This window comes from Capsicum annuum, chromosome 5, assembly GCF_002878395.1.
Source record: "Capsicum annuum cultivar UCD-10X-F1 chromosome 5, UCD10Xv1.1, whole genome shotgun sequence".
Lineage (NCBI taxonomy): Eukaryota > Viridiplantae > Streptophyta > Magnoliopsida > Solanales > Solanaceae > Capsicum > Capsicum annuum.
The window spans coordinates 155,919,555-155,931,539 of record NC_061115.1 but is presented as its reverse complement, the minus strand read 5'-3'; positions in this window follow the sequence as shown (position 1 = coordinate 155,931,539).

The following is an 11,985-nucleotide window of genomic DNA, read 5'->3' as shown; positions in this document are numbered from 1 at the left end:
TACAGCAAGATTTATTGTTCTTGTTTTACTCAAATCGGTTGAGTTAAATAAAGAACAATTATCTCGTGTATTTAAAGTACTAGATTCCTTTTCCATAAATTGCTTTTATTTGAATTAGTAGATTGCTTTTCCAAATCAAACTCAAATATGAAGATTATTATCTTCGTGATCTTCAAAATTTCAAAATATCACTCTCTTATATCTCTAACCTTTTTTTCTTGTTAGTTTTCCATCTTTTTTTTATTGTTTTATTTTTATTTTTATTTTTATTTTTTTTTCTTTTCTATTTTTTTCTTTCCAGTGTATTTTCTCTTCTATTTCTCTTCTATTTTTCCCTTTTCGTTTTTTTCTTTATTTATCTCTTTTTTTTTGTTTTCTTATTTTTTTCCTTTCTCATATTTTTTTCCGTTTTCTTCTTTTTCTTTTTTCTATTTTTATTTTATGTATTTTTTTCGCTTTTATTTTTACACTTCTATTTCTCTTTCTTCCTTTTTTTCCTTTTTACTTTTTTTTTTTTGGATTTTTATTTTTATTTTTCGTTTTTGTCTTTTTCTATTTTTTTTGTTTTTTTCTTTATTTTTTTACTCTTCTATCTCAATCTTTTATTTTTACAAGACAAATATCTATATCACATATACATATTTAAAAAATATACAAAATAAATAGACATACAGATCTGCAAATGTATTTACGGTAAGAAACATACATATATATATATATATATATATATATATATATATATATATATATATCTGCATATATATTTATAGAAATACATATCTGACTCATATGTATATATAAACATATATGACACAAAGTCTCTATAACTAAACGAACAACTATATACATATACATATACATATACATATAGGTAATAAAAAAATACATGATACATATCTTAAATAGTAAAAAAATAAATAAGTACATATGTTACCCTTTAAAATGACATAAAACAGTTCAAAGATAAATTCAACACCGTACAAAAATACATATGAATATGCATTTGTATATATAAAATACAAATACATGCACATGTCCCCTAAAAAATTTATAATACATTTGTGACATAATACATCTGTCTAATTGCCCTTGAACTACACATTTCTTCTTCTTCTTGTTGTAGACACCACAAGTAATATTATGACAAAAAAATCTTGTACTGCTCCTTTTATAACATTGCCTTAATACGTTCTTCAATATCATTAACTGTGTGACATCCTATATATGGTGCGAACCTTGGAAGTACTTTTGCCATGAATATATGATCAGACAGCACCTATAGAAGAAAATAATGATAAAAATCTATATTACATGTACTTTTCACAAAAAAAATAACACGAAATACACAGTATGCATATGCTTTCCTTTACATAATACATATATATATATATATATATATATATATATATATATATATATATATTTGTATATTTATTTACGAAATACAAATTTGTCCCATAGTAAACAACAAATATAAAACGCATATCTTAAATAGTAACAAAAACAACTATATACATATACATATAGTTAAACAACAAAATACATAATACATATCTTAAAAGTACAAAAAATACAAACTTTGCTATATAAAAATATAAATACATGCACATGCTCAAATATATATATATATATATATATATATATATATATATATATTCATAAGTTAATATCAAATCTATCTTCTTCCGAATCATATTCAGAAGAGTATGCAATATCGGGACTTGAAATTTTTCTTAATTCTTCGATTTCTTTTTTTCCCCTCAGATCTTTGAATTTTTGAGAATTTAGGAGATGAAGTTTTTTAATTCTTTTTATTTCATTATTTTGGCCATCTTCTCCGAATCATTACGATGTTTTGACCTCACACATTAGAGAAGGCCTCCATAATCATACAACATAAAATTTCTCAAAAACCAAAAAAAAAAGCCAAGAATAATAGAGAACCAAAAAGTATAAAAATATAAAATATATAGAATATGTGGAAGAGATAACATGCAATAATTGTAAATTGATACTTACCTTATTTTATGGAGCACAATCTCTATCTATAATATGAGAAAAATATGAGAAAAAGGTAAAAAAATGGAATAAAAATCTGCAAAGTATGTGCTATTTGAAAATAAATAAATAAAAGGTAAAGTAAGATAGAAAAGAGGTAAATTGTTGGAGTGAAAATAGGAGATAACAAGGTAAAAAAATTGGAATGAAAATATGCAAAATATGCGATATTTGAAAAATAAATAAATAACGGTAAAGTAAGATAGGAAAGAGGTAAAGTGTTGGAGTGAAAATATGAGAGGTTACCAAGAAACAAGCTTGTGTCTAGTGTCCCACTAAAATAATGTTACTTTTGCTATAAACTGTAATTTTGATAGTTTTGCTATTTATTATAATTATAGTCTTAAGTATGTCACTTTCTGTAATTTTTCCTTACTTTTTCCCCCTTAATTAATTTCAACAACAACTACAACCCATTTCTTTCCCCCCTCGAATCGATCCAAAACAACAAAAATTTTGACAAACAACAACATCGACAACAATACCAGCATACACCATAACAACAATCAACGACAACATGAACTCCAACAAACATCAGCATCACCCCAATGTTTACGACAACCTCGCCAAGCGCACAAGAAATACCAACAGCAAATGGTAAAACCCGCACGAGAACCAATGACCCAACCCAACCAGCTCAGCTAGAAACGACAATAACTCCAACCACCCGTCCAACTCAGCAATAATGTTCAGATTCCATAAATTCCAGGTCAAAACCATTTTCTTTTAAATAAAATTCGAAAAGGAATAAACAGAAATGGCGACTTGAATAGGGATATAAGACTCAAAGATTGAACCCTTCCAAAATATCCTTAGAAGTTTGTTGATAAAATTCCTTCCAAATTTGTTCAAAATTTCATTAGGTTATTATCCGATTCACATTGATCACGTTTCCCTCACAATTCGCTTTTTATCGTATTTGATTATAGTTAGAGCTATCCAGATATTCTATTAATGAAAAGACTATGTTGTCTTCAAAGCTTTTCAAATAAGCCTTTTAGGATGTTCATCCTTTAAAATCCCATTTCTTCAAAAGCACTTAGTTTATCTTGTTCGAAGTTCTAGTTTTTCCATCAAATTCGAAATCCATCAAATGATCAAAGTTCTGATCATTCGATCACTTTTCTAAGTGTCTTATCCTCCAAATTTTGGACTTAGTCTATTTCAAATCAAATATATGACATTTATTTTGTATATTACTTCGGTTAATTATTATGATTCATGAACTAACATTTTACCTTTTTGAGTGTTTTTCTTTTCTTTTACAGAGGATGATTTATGTTGGTAGTCAAGCTTGCTCTCCCTTCACAAAGAAAAAAGTAATCCCTAACAGAATATTAGTATTTCACACGGTCTAAGATCCAGAAACCAACTATAGAGTTATCAGTTCTTGTTTGGGCTAACATAAGGACTCATTCAACAATGGATCCCACATTAGACTCACTTTTCATCAATTCTCTCTCAATAAAACCCTAGAACCTCAAAACTTAACCTCCAAGAAATCAAATCTCCTCTATTATCTTTCCAATATAGCTTAAATTAAGGATTTCAATTCAAGATAATCAAGAATCTATCTTCAAGAGCACAAATAGGAATCCAATATCAAGTGTTCTCATCAATTGCGTCAATAAAGGTATGTGGGGTTTATGACAAGGATATTCTTTCATCCTTGTGCCCAAAACTAGTTTTTAAATTACAAATTTACATGGTTTTATATGAATTTCAAACTAGTGTTCATACCCATTGTTGTTATTTGCAAGATTATGAGATTTCAAGTGATTTAGAAGTTGAATTGCATGTCTATTTTCGTATTTTCATACGTATTGCAGTAAATTCCAGATTTTGAGTTAAAATATCAATACTTACATCATCAAGCATGAAAATTATGATGTTTTGACATGAATTTGACGCATGGGTCATTAAGCCCTAATTGAGTATTGCTATTTTAAGACTTATTGTGCTATAAGCACCCTATGACTAGATTGTTTTCAGATTTTGATAAAGATTTGATCTTTTGATCTCAGCTTAGATATAAAATCTACTTTACAGTTTTAGATTACAGTTTAACTTAGCAATTATACAGTTGGTTTTCGTAATAAAGCATTATACTAGATTTTTAAAGTGGATTTCCAATAGAATGAGCATACAGATTAAACGGAGTAGTATTTAGCACCGAGTTGCGTATGTTCTCATGCCCCAGAACTACGAACCAATGTAGGTTCAGATTATCAGATTATTTTTATTTCTATATGGATGATAGATACAAATGTGATCACTTAGATTAGGTTATACCCCTTAGCAAGAGTATGACACCTCTCCCTAACGTGAGGTTTTCTTACAAAGGAACTAGACGTTGGACTCTATAATAGCTCACATAGTTTATGTAAGTTTGAAGAACCTCCCTACTAGTAAAAGTAAATAAACAACTTTTGAGTAAATCTCCCTACAGATAACAAACTACAGATTTCAGAATAGAATAATCCTAACAGAAAAGCTTTTAGAAACTAAGTGTAAAGGCTCACAACTTTATTCAGACATTGTTTTACAAAAGATATTAGCTATGAACTTTCAGATTCTCAGATTTTAGATAAAGAAGTGAGTCCTTTCTACACCAGACAGTATGATTTAAAGACAGAGTACCAGTAAAACTTTTAAAATCTAAATGTTATGACTCACTAGATTTATGCAATATGTTTTGCTAATCTTGATTATGATTTACAGTTTTCTAATATTCCAGCTTATGTGTGTCATTTACATGTGGCATGCATTATTTTATAAATTATGATGCTATTGAGAAATTGTTTTACTTATGCATTCACGCCCATATACTCAGTACATTCTCAAAGTACTGATCCACATATTCATCTATGTACTACATTATCTCATAATGTAGGTTCAAGTGCTCAGTTCCAGCAGCGTGAGTGATTTCAAGCATCTCTCTCTACATCCTGATAATGGTGAGTCCTCATAGTTCGGGGACTTAGTCTTTCAGTTTTTCAGTTTATTGGTATAGATGGTTCAGACAGTTCGAGTCAGCTGGGGGTTTGTCCTAGGGACTCTTTAGTTATTAGTAGTAGAGGCTTGTCAGACTGCTAGATATGATTTTAGATTTATTCAGTATTGATTGTTCAGATTATTGAGTCTAGCATTTTCCAGAGATTATATTCAGATATTCTTAGCTAGCTCAGACAGATCTCTGCATTCTAGTTTTGATATTATATCTATATCCCCTTGTTATGAGATTCAGACTTAGTAGAAGGTAGACAGGGTTAATTTAGGGCTACTCATAGTCTTGAGCACTGTGTGACATCTCAGAACTAGGTTTTAGGGTGTTACATCTGTATAAAATGTCTGCCTATCAAAGCCACTAGAAGTCTATCCTAAATGATCTGAACTTTGACCAAAGACTCACGAAGAAAGTCCAAACCTTGAGGTCCCACCTCTGAAACATTAAACCAACCCACTGGTGAGTGACAACACCTACCATGTAATACCTCAAAAGGAGCCATATCAATACTAAAATGGTATCTATTATTATATGCAAAGTATGCTAAAGCCAAATGCTACTCCCACTGGCCACTAAAATCCATCACACAGGCGTAGAGCATATCCTCCAAAACCTAAATCGTCCACTCTAACTGACTATCAGTAGAGGGGTAAAATGTTGTGCTAAGATCAACCTGTGTGCCCAACTCATCCTGAAAGGTTTTCCAAAAGTGAGAAGTAAACACAAAGCCTCGATTTAAAATTATAGACACGGGCACATCATGTAGTCACACAATCTCTCGAATGTAGATACGAGTCAACCTTTCGGCACTGAAGGAAACCTGGATCGTAATGAAATGACCAAACTTGGTCAATCAATCTACGATGATCCAAACACTATTAGACCAATAGGAAGTGTGAGGCAACCCGATCAAGAAATCCATAGTAATTCCTTCCTATTTCTACTTGGGAATGGGTAATCTCTGAAGAAAACCACCAAGTCTCATATGCTTGGCCACAGGATTTACTGCACGGTTTTATTATATTTTTGTGAGCGTGATCTTGCTAGGTCTTTAATAGTTTTCTCTAAGAAGACTGTTCATAAGGCTTTAGATAAGAATCCCACTAAATCATTAAATAGTAATTGTGGGGATTATTTAAATATGTTATATGCTGCTACAGCTTTTCATCATAGTAAATTTGATACTTATCATAAAGCTAAAGAGTGGATTAAAGATCATGGGAATCCTTGAAGAAGGGATCCTTTCAGTTCATAGAGTGCGCTAGTCAAGGAAGGGACTCCTTTCAGTTCATACCCAAGTGTATATGTATAACACCACCTCCTGGTGGAGAATATAGTGTGAAGGAGAGTCAACTTCACCTACAGAACACATAGGCATTGAGCCACAAAATCCAGTACATCTCACCTCATACTACCCCACCAATAGTGTTGTTTTAAGTCATGGTAAATCATAGTCACACTTGGATGAAATATCAGGAACAATGGGACTCCTTCAAGATCAAACTAATCAGTTACCCATTCTCGACACACAAACTCGGCCTCCAATCTACAAAACTTTATCTGAATCAAGTGAGGCTTCTTGAGACTCCCCACTCAACACCTTAACTCGAATCAACCTCAATCTAACATCATCAAACTGATGAGCTCAAATCTTCACCATATAAAAAGATCTAGCTTCCAAAAATGCCAAAACATACCCATGTGATGAAATATCAAGCCTAACCATCTAGTTAGCTAAAGACTGAATCCCTAAGTCCAAGGTCATCTCCTGTGGCAAAAGATGCGCTAACCTGCCCATGCTAGTTGACTTTTGGCTCAAGGCATTCGCAACCACATTGGCCTTGCCCGAATGATAGAGAATGGTCAAGACATAGTCCTTAAGTAACTTAAGCCAATGCCATAACCTCATATTAAGATCTTTCTAGGTGAAGAAGTATGAAGGATACGATGATCCAAGAAAATCTCACAATGGACTCCGTACAAGTAGTTCCTCTATAACTTCAAAGCAAACACAACCACTCAAAACTATAAATCAAAGGTGGGATAATTTCTCTCATGAGGTTTCAACTGAGAGACGTATATGCAATTTGTAATACCCCAGGAAATTTTTCGTTGAAATTTTGTGCGTAAACGTGTTGGGTTCTATCTTCTAAAATGAATTATAAATTTTTCGTGCAGAATGTCTTAGATTATGACCCACCATTGCATAGAGTATAGAATAATATTTCTAATAATATGTGGATAATCCAAAACAGACACCCGAGCGACAAGTTATGAACATTTCGATCGAACCGTGAATAGTAGTGAACAGTAAAACGTGCAGGAAAAAGTACTGAGGCCTGGCGTATTTTTGCTCCAAATTTAAATGATCATAACTCCTTGTACATAATGATCTGGGTGATCTACTATATATCAACAAAAAGCTCGGAAGTGCTCTTTCCAATGAAATTGGTTTCATCCAATTTGTCTATCGGAGCAAAAAGTTATGGTCGATCTACTTCAGCCTATCAAAAGCAAATTTTTGGATCAACTTCAAATGATCATAACTCCTCGTACACAATGATCTGAGTGAGATACTATATATCAATGGAAATATATGAGAGTCCTCTTTCTAATGAAATTGGTTTCATCTAATTTGGATATCAGAGTAAAACGTTATGGTTGATCTACTTCAGACTATCAAAATAGTCCACCAAAGGACAGATTCGAGAATTATTTGATTTTTAGGGGCGTTTTGGTCATCCTCCCTCATCCAAAATCCGTCAAAACCCTATATTAAAGCCTATTAGAAGCATTATATGTTATATTTCATCAAAATCCCTCAAAAAGAAAACTCTAAGCTCCTACATCTAACTTTAAGAACCTCCAAAGTTCACCATTAATTCTGCAAATTTATTCAAGATTCCAAGTTCCTAGTTCAAGAACTTCAAGAACCATCATTCAAAGGCACGATTAACATCTCAAAAATGAGTATCGATCTAAATTTCATCATTCAAGGTATGTGGGATTTTTCAACAAAAACTCTCTTTCGTTCTTGTGCCCAAAAGTAATTTTCTTTACAAAGGCTTGATTTTTATTTGATTTTTACGAATTTGAAGCATGAACCCATATCTTATGATGATTATTATAAAATATTGATGTTTATGATTTTGAAAGATGAATTTACATGTGTGGAGACATAAAGCATAAATCTTGAACAATATTTATCATGATTTTGATATTTGGGTCGTGAATCCCCATTGGAAATTGTGTTTTTTTTTGAGAAAGTGTGTGTTATAAGCACGTTGATTTTGAATATTTGAGATATTTTGAATGATTTGACCTTTTGGTCTTAATGAAGTTGTTTTGAACTCGAGTGTGAAAGAAATCCACAACGTGGTTGATTTTGATAAATGGGAAGCATGATGGCTCCCGATGTATATTTATATATTACTGAAATTGTTTTGTTATGGATTAGCTTTGAAATGATCTGAGCTAATTCCAGGAGAAATCTTTAGAACCGAGTGGGAGGTATAAAGCGACCTTACTTCCCTAGAACTACGTGCCCCCATAGGAGTGAGCCTGAGGCTGATTTATATAGTGATCACTAGTTTGTGTTGATTTGATATCGATAGTCCTACTCCGATGGCAAGGATAGGACGACTCTCCCTAACGTGGGTTGTACATTGGACTCCATGTAGCTCACATGGTTTATGTCGGTTATAGGATCTCCCAGTGTGTGCGTGTTTCCTTATGTCTATGGTGAATGATAAAGTGATTTGAAAGTGGAATTGTGAAAGTTATTCTTTCGAAAGATTTAAATGATATTTACATTATGAGAATTGATATTCTTGATGAACTGAAAGAGATTGACAAATTATATGATGACTCATATGTGTTATTGTACTTATTTCATCCTCTCATGATTATGATGATTTTCTTCGGGCTATGTGAGTCTTTCATACATCCTGCATATTTCTTATAAATATTTATGATGATGATGTTTATAAAACTGCATAAACCCCCATATACTCGGTTTCTTTCCATGGTACTGACCCACATCCGAAGATGTGGGCTGCATTTTCTCGGAATGTAGGTTCAGGTGCTCAGTTCTAGGTTCGACAGTGATTCTTCAGGCACACTATTCTACATCCTCTGTTGTGGTGAGTCCTTATGTTCCGAGGATGTGATGTTTGATGTTGATTTCACAGAATTGTTTACATTTGATAACTGAGTATGAGTCAGTTGGGGCATGTCTCAATGGCTCGCTGGTTTTATTGATTTTCTTAGAGGCTTGTCAGACTAGTGTAGATGTTGGGAGTTGACTAATAAGTCATATTTTGTTATCTTTCTGAAATTCTTTTATTCTTGGAAGATGATTACTCTGTTGATATTTGAGGGTTATTTATAGAAACCCCGTTAATTTGTGTTGAACTGAATGAAAATGGCTCAAAGGGTTAGCTTGGGGCTACTCATAGCCTCAAGCACCGTGTGATGCTCCAGGACCCGTTTTCTGGGGCGTTACATAATTAACTTGCTCTTTTGCATCAACACAACACCCACTCCAACACCTGAAGCATCACAAAACACGATAAGTCCATGTCCTCATTGGGCCAAGAAAAATAGGTGCTAAAGTCAACAAATCCTTGAGCTTTTGAAAGATTGCCTCACAAGCATCATACCACTGAAAAGAAATCTTCCTCTAAGTCAATTTAGTCAACGTAGCTGTAGTAGATGAGAAACCCACAACAAAATACCGATAATAACTTGCCAAACCAACAAAACTATGAATCTCGGTGGGCAAGTAGGTCTAGCCCATTTACGAACAGCTGCAACCATGGTATCATTAAAAATAATACCTTCCTAAGTCACCAAATGATCTGAGAAAGAAATAGGCTCCGACTAAAACTCGTACTCAGATAACTTCGCATACAACTTATCATCTCTTAATATGTGAAGCACAATTCACAAATGCTCCTTATGCTCAACCTCAATCTTGGAATACACCAAGATTTCATCTATAAATACAATAACAAAAGAGTTGAGATACGATCGAAACACTCGGTTTATCAACTCTATAAATGCGGTAGGTGCATTGGTCAACCCAAAGGACATGACCAAGAACTCATAATGACCATATCAAGTCTGAAAAGATATCTTTAGAATATCTGATTCTCTAATCCTCAACTAGTGATAACGGGACCTCAAATCAATCTTCGAAAATATCTCAACACCTTATAGATGATCAACTAAATTATCAATGGGAGGAAAAGGATACTTGTTCTTAACTATCACCTTGTTCAACTGTCATAAATCAATACACATCCGCATAGATCCATCCTTCTTCTTCACAAACAAAACAAGCGGACCGCAAGGTGATATACTAGGTTGAATAAATCCCTCATCCAACAACTCCTGCAACTGATTCTTCAATTACCTCAACTCGATTGGGGCCATTCTATAAGGAGAAATATAAATGTTCTCGATGCCTGGCTCAATATCAATATAAAATTTAATATCACGATCCAGAGGCATACCAGGAAAATTTATAGGAAACACATACATAAACTCACGAACAACACGAATAGAATCTAAGGAAGGAGGTAAAACAATACTAGTGTCACGAATACAAGCCAAATAAGATAAACATCCACTCTCAACCAATGGATGATCCTGAACATAAGATATGACCCTCTTGGTCCCAAATAAAATACGCCCTTTAAAGCTATCTTTGGCACACCCGACAAAGCTAAAATTACAGTCTTAGTAAGATAATCTAAGACATCATGATAAGGAGCCAACAAAACCATTCCCAAAATAACATTAAAATCTACCATATCTAATGTATGCAAATCTACCCAAGTCTCACGACCACAAAAAGTCACAATAGAAGATCATTACACCCAACCCACCATTAAAGAATCACCTACTAGGGTAGATATATGAATAGGAATGGAAATAGGCTCACTAACAAAATCAAAACCCAAAGAAAAATACCCAAACACATCAGAGAAAGACAATCTGGAGTCAAATAACATAGATGATGGCCTGAACCAAACAGGGATGGTACCTGTGATCATAATATTTGAAGCCTCTGCCTCAGGTCTGGCTAGTATACCATAGCACTACCCACAACCACCAACTGCTTGAGTGTCCTTATGACCACCAACTATCTTAGTGGCTCTATGACCACCCATTTCCTAAGTGGCCCCACAACCACCCCCATAAGCTCTACTATCTCTCCCTCTTACACTTCTGATAGCACCTTTACCTTTCACTACTGAAAGAAGAGTAACCATAATCACACGATGGGGGTAGTCCTAAGCCAAATAAGCAACCTCATAACACATATAACAAGTCCTTAAACCCGCCTTAACAGGAGAAGAAACCACTGTGCTCAAATGGCCATCCTGTACTACTTAACCCAAAGATGTACCACCTGAACTCTGTAAGCCCGTCTGCACTGGCCTACTCTAATAACCACAAAAACCTCTAAAATTTCCACCATGAGAATACTACCTCTGAACTCACCAAAATGGTACACCTTCTTGGCGACACCCCAAGATACTCAAAGAATACCCTCTATTATCTTGGCATGATCTACAATACTTTGAAAAGTTTCCCTAGATACAACCATCTAAGACGTAACCAACTAAAGAAAGACGTCCAGACCCTTCATGAACTTATGAATATTCTTAGACTCGGTGGGAATACAAGGATAAAAATATCTGGGCAAGGTATGAAAGTGTGCCTCATATTATGCTACAGTCATGGAGACTTGATCTAGTCGTTCAGACTCATCACACATCGATCTCTCAAACTATAAGGCACAAATCTCTCCATAAAGGCATCAAAAAATTAATCCCAAGTGAACTCAGGAGCATTAAGAGGTCTAAAAGCAACAATAACCTCTACTAATCTCTCGCAGCATCCCTCGACTG